At 38.4% G+C, this 8,849-nt stretch overlaps 1 protein-coding gene across 5 annotated transcripts in view; it reads left to right on the top strand.

Annotated features, from left to right (window-relative positions):
- Nucleotides 1-3,272: 3,272 nt before the first annotated feature.
- GNB4 (G protein subunit beta 4) overlaps nt 3,273-8,849 on the top strand; it is a 71,350-nt gene continuing 65,773 nt past the window's right edge. For 2 of the 5 annotated variants that reach the window (XM_081234767.1, XM_081234765.1), the window contains exon 1: nt 3,273-3,479. The gene's annotated coding sequence lies outside the window, so the exon portion shown is untranslated. The remainder of the gene's footprint in view (nt 3,480-8,849) is intronic. The other 3 variants (XM_081234763.1, XM_081234762.1, XM_081234764.1) reach the window with 2 other exon arrangements.

The raw sequence follows: 8,849 nt of genomic DNA, 5'->3' as shown, positions 1-8,849 counted from the left end.
TGCGGACCTCTCACTGTTGTGGCCTCTCCTGTTGCAGAGCACAGGCTCCGGACGCGCAGGCTCAGCGGCCATGGCTCACGGGCCCAGCCGCTCCGTGGCATGTGGGATCTTTCCAGACCAGGGCACAAACCCCTGTCCCCTGCATCGGCAGGCAGACTCTCAACCACTGCGCCACCAGGGAATCCCTGGGTTTTTTTTTTTTAAGATTCCACATATAAGTAAGATCATACAGTATTTGTCTTTCTCTGTATGACTTATTTCACTTTAGCATAATGCCCTCGAGTTCCATCTATGTTGTAGTAAATAGCAAGATTTCATTCTTTTTTATGGCTGAATAATATTTTATTATATATACATACCACAACTATATGTATACATATACCACAACTTCTTTATCTGTTCATCCACTAATGGACACTTAGGTTGTTTCCATATCTTGGCTAATGTAGATAGTGCTGCAATAAACATGGTGGTGCATATATCTTTTCCAGTTAGTGTTTTAATTTTCTTTGAATAAATATCCAGAAGTGGACTTGTTGGATCACGTTGTAGCTCTATTTTTAAATTTTTGAGGAACCTCCACACTGTGTTTCACAGTGGCTATACCAATTTACATTCCCAGTAACAGTGCACAAGTGTTCCTTTTCTCCACATCCTTGCCAACACTCGTTAATTCTTGTCTTTTTGATGACAGTCGTTCTGACAGGCGTGAAGTAATATCTCATTATGATTCGTGATGTTTAGCATCTTTTTTTGTGCTTGTTGGCCATCTGCATATCTTCTTTGGAAAAATGCCCATTTTTAAACCACAATTTTTTTTTTTTGCTGTTGAGTTGTATGAGTTCTTTATGTATTTTGGTTATTACCCCTTATCAGTATATGATTTGCAAATATTTTCTCCCACTCAGTAGGTTGTCTTTTTATTCTGTTGGTGGTTTCTTGGGAATATTTTTAAAATGTAGATTCTATTCTATAGGTTGAATATGAGGAGCAGGACCTGTAATTCTGCATTTGTTACAAGCTCCATGGACCACTCTTTGAGTAGCAAAATTATTGGACTATTAAGCAAGACAACAGTTTTGGATACCAATTACTTAACGGGCTCATAATAAACACCTGACAAATGTTTAGGGTTATTATTTTTACTATTATTATTAATGTGTATATTAATTCTTTTCCTCTCCTGCAGAAACAATGGCAAATTTATTTCAGGAAATTGTCCTTTATAATATGATAAATTTCTTCTGTTTTGTGAGACAAAGTATCTGATCTCCCAATATATGCCAGATGGCACAGTTTCTTTTCAATGTCTTGTTTCTGAAAGACATAGTAGAGGAATGACAGATTCAGAGAGAAATGAGTTTGACTTCTTTTTGATTTACAGGGGCTTCTTTGCTTTGAGTGACTGCAGGTATTGCTCCCTGACTCAGTGAATATAAAGACCGCTAATAAAATTTCTCAAAGAAATTGAAAAATACAGTCTGTCCTTCTGTTCTTTCTTTTCTCAGCTAAACACCCTTAATTATTTTTTTCAAACCTCCTTAGACTTTCTGTACAAGCTTTCTGTCTCTTTTTATTCATTAGCCTGTTTACTCCCTTTTATCTTTATCACTTTTTATTTTGGTAATGACAAATGGGGTTGGGTAAGGTGGAAAGAATCTTCTTTTTACTCACAATAATTTTGTGATAACTCAGAGCATGAGAAAGCAAGTGATTCAATGACTTTTCTATAAGTGAAAAAAAAAAAAGCTCAGAAGTGATAGAGGCACTATATGAATTTAGATTTTTCCAACGTCATAGCTCGTGTTCTCTGCAGCATGCCATGCCTAATCTCAAATCTGGGAGATAAAACAAGCACACAGATGATTATAATTTAAGCCAAAGTGGGCAGTAGTGACAGAAGTACACAAGAGTAGTACAAACCAAGTGCTGCCGAGATCAGAAACAAGGAGAGATGTGTTCAGTTGGGAGGATCGGATGTGGCTTTGTGGATAGGTTCCTATATGAAGCCCTCTAGTTAGTGAGAATAGCACAAGAAATGTGGGAAATCCCAGGACCTCTTCTCAGAAGTAGGAAGAGCCAAGTTTCAATGGAAAATACCATAGAGAAAAAGCTGGAAAGGACAGGTTAGGGCTAGGTAATGGCAGGCTATGAGTGCCAGGTGTGACAGGGGCATTTAATTCAGTAAACAACATGAAAATGTTGTAGATTCTTATCCAAAAAGTTACTTAAGCAAAGCTCAACTTCAGGAAAATGAATTTAACAGTAGTATATTGGATGGATTGGGGCCCAGAAAGTCAGAAAACTCTGTTTGGTGCCATAAGGGATACAAAGGTGGTTCAGACTTGATTTATATCTCTAAGACTCTTATTACGCAATCACTTTTTACACAGTTATACAAATAACTTCAATAAAAGGCAGATTTTAATAAATGTCACTGGAATGTGTAAAATACCATCATAGTTGTAAGTTGAGGAAGAAAAAGATCTGGAAAGTTGTCATGTTTTAGTTGGCCTAGGTTAGACTTATTAGGCAATCATTGTCAATGTGGAAAAAAAAAAAACTATGTCTGATTTCATGGAAAATAATTAAATTGGGGACATTTAAACTTTCTTGAAATTTGTATTTCAGCTCACATGTGGACCCAAGCAATTAGCACGCCATCTCCAAACCAAGAAATTCCTTCCAACTACTAATTCTTGGAGTCATTTTGTTAAATTATATATTCGTTAGGTATGACAAAGGGCAAAGTTAAGAGTTTAGTTTTTAAAAGAGAGAAAAAAGAACAAATGTACAGAAAGTTTTATTTTTAGAGCTGCTGCTTTATCAACTAAACCAAGATGAAACAGTTACTCATTAGATGACAAAGTTTCTTTTTTTTTCTCCTTAAGTTCATTTTTGAGTTAATACAAATCTGACTCATTGTCACCAAAGAAGAGGAACCTTCTTGCAGAGACTTGTGCAGCTGCCCTAGGGTTGATCTCTACAGAAACTATACTTAAATTTGGACATTGCTAATAATGTAAACACTAGTTAATTAAATTCTGGGTTTGGGTGTAACTAAATCAGATTTTGAAAAAATTGATAAATTGGACTAGAATTTTCTTTAAAAAATGAGATTTAAAAAATGAGGCAGCCTACTTGTTACTTGGGAAGATGCAAATTCCAAATCACTGACTCATTTGCAATGAGAAAGTCCATGAAATTCTCAGAAAGTAAGAAGGAGCAGTACAAGTATCTGTAATGAACAAAAATGCCACATGGCAGGAAAAGTAGGATTAATGTCATTCTGATTCAGAGCTTTTAAGCAGGAAATCCAAACAGCAGAAGGGATAAGAGCTCAAATTCATTTCAGTTAAAGCAAAACGGGAAGAGCAGTAAGTAGCTATCCTGATAAAGGGGCAAGGGTGGGGGGCAAACAAGAGCAAAGAAGTTGATGTTCTCTGACTGAAAGAATTTGTGAAGTCTCTTAGATTTGGGTAAGTGTTGGGGCAAGTCAAACTGGATGAGGGTGGAGTGGTTAAATTCTCTACCTGCCTGATTTTTATTTATGTAATACAACTGAAGAGATAGAAAAACTTCTGAGGCATTCATTAACCAGAGGTTTTGACCTAATTTATTTAGAAGGAAATACAATATCCAAAATGAAACCTAAGTGAGGGCAGTTGTGTTACTGCTGGTGAGTAGACTTCAAAGAGCAGGGACGGGAACACACCCAAGCATCGGGTCAGAAAGTTCTGGCTCCATTTGAAAGCTCTATCATGTATTAGGTGTTTGATTCGGTACAGGAGAGGCTCAAGGGGTAGGGAACTGCTGAGGGAGGGGCAGGTTTTGCATAAAATTTGCATAACCCTTTCCTTAGGTAGTATAATTATTGGGGTAGCCAGGAGGGCTGTTGGAGATGGAGGTTAGAGAGAGATAAGAAGGATGGGAGCCTGAGCCCTTCCTACTCATCCCCTGGCACTACCTCAGGACATTGAGCAAGAGTTTACTGTCTCTGAGCCTAAATCTCCTCCTTTGCACAATAAGAATAATAATATCTCCTTTTAAGTCTGTTGTAGATAGTAAATGAGGTAAATAATGTGAAATGCTGATTCCTAAATATTCAATAAATGTATATAAACCTAAAAGATACCAAAGGGGAAATACTAACTTAGGATATCTGTTCCAAAGAAGATTGTTTCTGTTTTGAAAAAACCTTAACTCTGCCGTGTTTCTAGAGCATTTTAAATATTTATTTTCAGACATTTAGTCCTATTTGTTGATTTTTTTCCTCTAAAGGTACTTTAAAGAAGAGAAAAGCAGTCCTGTTTAAACCATGATTACCCCCACTAATAGTCTGTCTCAAATGCAAAGGAGCTGGGCTTTCCCATAGAGCACTTAAAAACAGGTGATGATATCACACCCATTAGTGCACTCAGCACACCCTATGAGAACAGAAGCTGGCTTCTGCCCAGTAGTTTTCTCCCATCCTTGGTCCCTGAGGAGAGTGAATTGCTCCAGAAACCCTTATTAGCTGCTGTCCTTTGGATGACAAAAGTGTGAGAGCAGTCCCTGCCCCTCCCCACATCACATTAAGAACTTAAAATGACAATAAGAGGGCTGAGTGAAGGAAAAGTGTAAAACTGTCCCAAGCCTTAGACCTTGTGCTCTGCTTCCACCTCAGCTTGACCACCCATCTGCCAGGAGAAGACTCCACTCCTAGAAGCATTAATGTTGAATCAAGCATTTTGTTAGTCTGATTCTATTCGTTCCTAAATAGCTATGAAGATACATTTTTGTGTGAGAACTTATTAAATGCTTGCAAATGAATGAATAAATGAGTGGATGTATGTATGAATGAATGAATGAAACTCCCAGCAACCTCTCCTTAGAGCTCTGTATTGTTTCATTCATTGAGCAAACATGAGAGATCCCTGCTATATGCAGGTACTGTGCTAAGACTAAGGATACAGTGATAAGATGTGAGTCCCAGGAGTGAGATTGTGGCATGGAATAGTCATATAATTGTAAACCTCTAGCTCATGCAAAATAATATATTATGCTCTAGACACTATAATTATGGGCATAATTATAGAAGAGGGAAGTTATGTAGAATGTAACTTGAATACATCATACTCTTGACCTGAACTGAATTTGCTACCATTAACAATTTCACTTAACTTTCTTAGAATTTATATAGGCTTTTGAAAACATGATTTAGATGTCCTGGCCCACTTAGAGAATATGGCGAAGGGAGTCTCAACACATAACTCTTTTTCTCTTAAATAATCCTTGGAGCAAGCAAAGGCTTTCAAAATCATTCCTTTAATCTTAGAGGTTTGTTCGAAAGAGCAGCTTCATTAATATTTGTTGTTACTGAGAATGGTGTCTCTTCAACATTCAAATAAAAATGTTTAGCGCAATAGTTGATTTATATATCATCTTTTCACTTTTTTTTTTAACTTCCTAGGTAGAGTTTGAAGTCCAGGCTAAGTGACTTGGTATCAGACCAAAGCAATTGTTTCTATCAGGAAACAATTAATGTTATTAAATTATTCTTTCTCAGCTTTCATTGCTGAAGGGAAGTGATATATTGTTGACAGCTATCAGAGCTCTTCATGCTTTATGGCAAAGTCAGTTGAAAAATTACCATATCATTAATCTCAAATCTCAAAAATGGTTCAAAAACCTCTCAGAGAACTGGTAAGATAGGCATGAGATAATATCATTATTTCCAAGTAGAATCACTTGGAAAATAGTTGGTCTGTATCAACAAAGGAGACTCATTCCCCAGCTGGTTACCTGCCCGGTCCTGGATTTTCTGACCTGCCCAGGAGGGTGCTTGAAGAGCCTGGGAAGAGTGTCTGGGTTAGATTGCATGGTATTACATGGTGGTATTCCAGGCACAGAGGGGCAAGGACAGTCCCCTCAAGTTCTTGGTTCTTGAGAGATACAGAGAGAAGGACAGAGGAGACAGTTTGGGGAACAACGCTGACAAAGATGAGAAGGCTACTCTCAGAAGAGCAAAAAGGCTAGGTGGAGAGAAAAATAAAGGAGTAAAAGATGAACCTGGAAATGTAGGTTGGAGCCAGATTATGTAAGGCCTTGAAAGCCAGTGCAAGACAGATATATTCAATTCAGTAAGTAATTGGAAATTGTTGCAGGTTCTCTGAGCCAAAAGTGAATCTAATCACTATTGTGTTTTAGGAAAATTAATTTGACAGAAATGCATAGACTGGATCAGGGTAGGGGAAGGCAGGAGATAACATGTATATGTGATGCTGAAGAAGATACAATAATAAACCACCATTGTGAGATACCACTACACATCTATCTGAAAGGCAAAAATTAACAAACAAACACTGACAATATCAAGTGCTGACAAGGACTCAGAGCAACTGGAACTCCCATACATTGCTGGTGAGAATGAAAAATGGAGTAGCCAGTCCAGAAAATGATTTGGCAGTTTCTCATAAGGTTAAACATACACTAACCATATAACACTACAATCCCACTCATGGTTACCTGCCCTAGAAAAATGAGAACATACATTAACATAAAAACCTGTACATGAGTGTTTATAGAAACTATGTTCATAATTGCTCCAAACTGGAAAACATCCCAAATGTCATTGAGTGGGAGAACGGGTAAACAAATTGTGGTACCTCCATACCATGGAATACTACTCGGTGATAAGAAGGAACAAGGTACAATGTTGACTGAAAGAAGCCAGTCTCAAAATGTTTCATATGATATGATTCCATTTATATAATATTCTCGAAAAGACAAAGCTGTAGGGATGGAGGACAGATCAATGATTGCTAGGGCATAGGGAGGGAGGTGAGATAATAATAATAATAGGATAGCATGAGAAATTTTGGGGGGATGATAGGACTGTTCTGTATCCTGATTGTAGTGATGGTTACATGGATCTGTACATGTGTTTAAAATCATAGAACCATACACCAAAAGAAAAATATCAATTTCACAGTATGACAATTTTAAAAATGAAAAAAAGCCAAAAAAAACCAAATTAGCAAGGAAAGCAAGATATTTTCCATTGTTTGAAATATCTGTTAGACAGAGCACATTAGCATAAATAAATAAAACAATGCTAAATGGGAAAAAGGAATGGAAAAACAGAATCTTAGATCATTAGACTCATAGATTAACCCAGGGTCAGCAAATATGCTTGTGGCAGCTTGTATTTCCAAAAATGGCTGCAGAAATAGGTGTCAGCCTACATGCTCTTCTAGAACCTTGCTACTCCTCCATCAAGAGTTTTATGTCCCTATGATTTGAATTTGTGACTGTCTAGACCAAGAGAGGATGCTGGAAGCTACAGTATGTGCTTCCCCAAGTTAAGTGATGAAAATGCTATGCACCTCCTCCCTGTTCTCTTCGAACACTTGCTCTTGGAACTCAGCCACCGTAGTGTGAGGAATTCCAAGTAGCCCATGGAAAGGCCAAGTGAAGAGGAACAGAGGTCTCTGTCCACAGCCCTGGCTGGTCTTCCAACAAATAGCCAGCACCACCTTGCCAGCCATATGACAGAGCCATCTTAAAAGTAGAATCAAACTAGCTGACACGGCCCAGAGCAGAGCAGAGCAGAGCGTGTTAGCCAAGCCCTGCCTAAGTAGGTTATAATGAGCAACATAAACGATTGCTGTTGTGCTAATCCATTAAGTTTGGGGGAGGCTTGTCCCACAGCAACAGATAGCCAACAACAATGTTTTTACTCACTTATCAAACCAATAGATCAGAATGCCTTCCTGGAGTGTGGTATAGGTTTCCCCTGCTATCCAAAAGTAGAACCTTCCTAGGAAACAATTTGTAAGCTGAAATGGCCTAAAGTGAAGAAGTAATTACCTTAGGACCCATCTTCCTAATGGAAGCACAAAATAAATCAAGATAAAGCCTAGATGCTCACAGACATAGTTCAAAGATATGGCGGCTGGATGCTGAGATGCTGAGTGCATTTCCCAGGGAAGGAGCTGGGTAGTGCTGCTCTCCTTGCTGCTCTGGGTGTGCAATGCCTCTGTAAGGGCTGTTAAAAAACAAATGCTGAATGCTATTCTCGCTTTTGGTCTTTTTGCTTTTCCATAAAAGCAAAATCCTCTTTAGATTTCTTTCAGTTAGTAAAAACAGGTTCTAATGTAGGTCCTTCATAAATGTGAAGTGGTGTAAAGTGAACTGCTGAAGCGGGGGGAGGATACCTGTGTTCAGAAGAATTTGGGGGATGGTAATGAGGCTTAGAGGGGAAGAGTGCATTTCTGATTAGTGAAGTTATACATTGGGCATAGTACTGAGGGATGACATCAGTGCTATTTGCCAATCCTGTTAAGATCCAGCACTCCAATTGTATATATTGAACAAGACAGAATGTAGGCAGGTTGTGATCTGCTCACACAGATATTTAGTACCAGAGCCAAAGCTCTAAATCACGTCTTCTGATGTGCAGTTTAGTATTCTTTCCACTTTGCCTGTCCCTTCCCAATAACAGATTCCAGAGAAATGAACCACAGGACCTAGAGAGGCAAATATATATTCCCCTCCTATGCCTGAGACAGACATCATTAGTCAAGTACAGTGCTCTCCTAAGGTCACTGATGTGCATGTAGGTGACGGACCCAAATTGCCGTTAGAGAACCTGAGCAGAAAGGCGTAAGAGCTATAACTGATATGTATTAGGAGTGTCACAAGAACACAGCAAAGGCGGGCTCAAAATATAAGCTGTAGAAAAAGCTTGTATCTAAATGCAATGTGCATAAGCAAGAGGGAAGTGTTTGGACATGACTTCTTGGGATTAAGGATGTCTGAAACAACACATAAACTCAATTCTTAGAGTCTACTAAGAAATCGTTTCC

This window comes from Mesoplodon bidens, assembly GCF_964165515.1.
Source record: "Mesoplodon bidens genome assembly, chromosome: 5".
Lineage (NCBI taxonomy): Eukaryota > Metazoa > Chordata > Mammalia > Artiodactyla > Ziphiidae > Mesoplodon > Mesoplodon bidens.
This window is presented reverse-complemented; position numbering and strand designations above follow the sequence as displayed.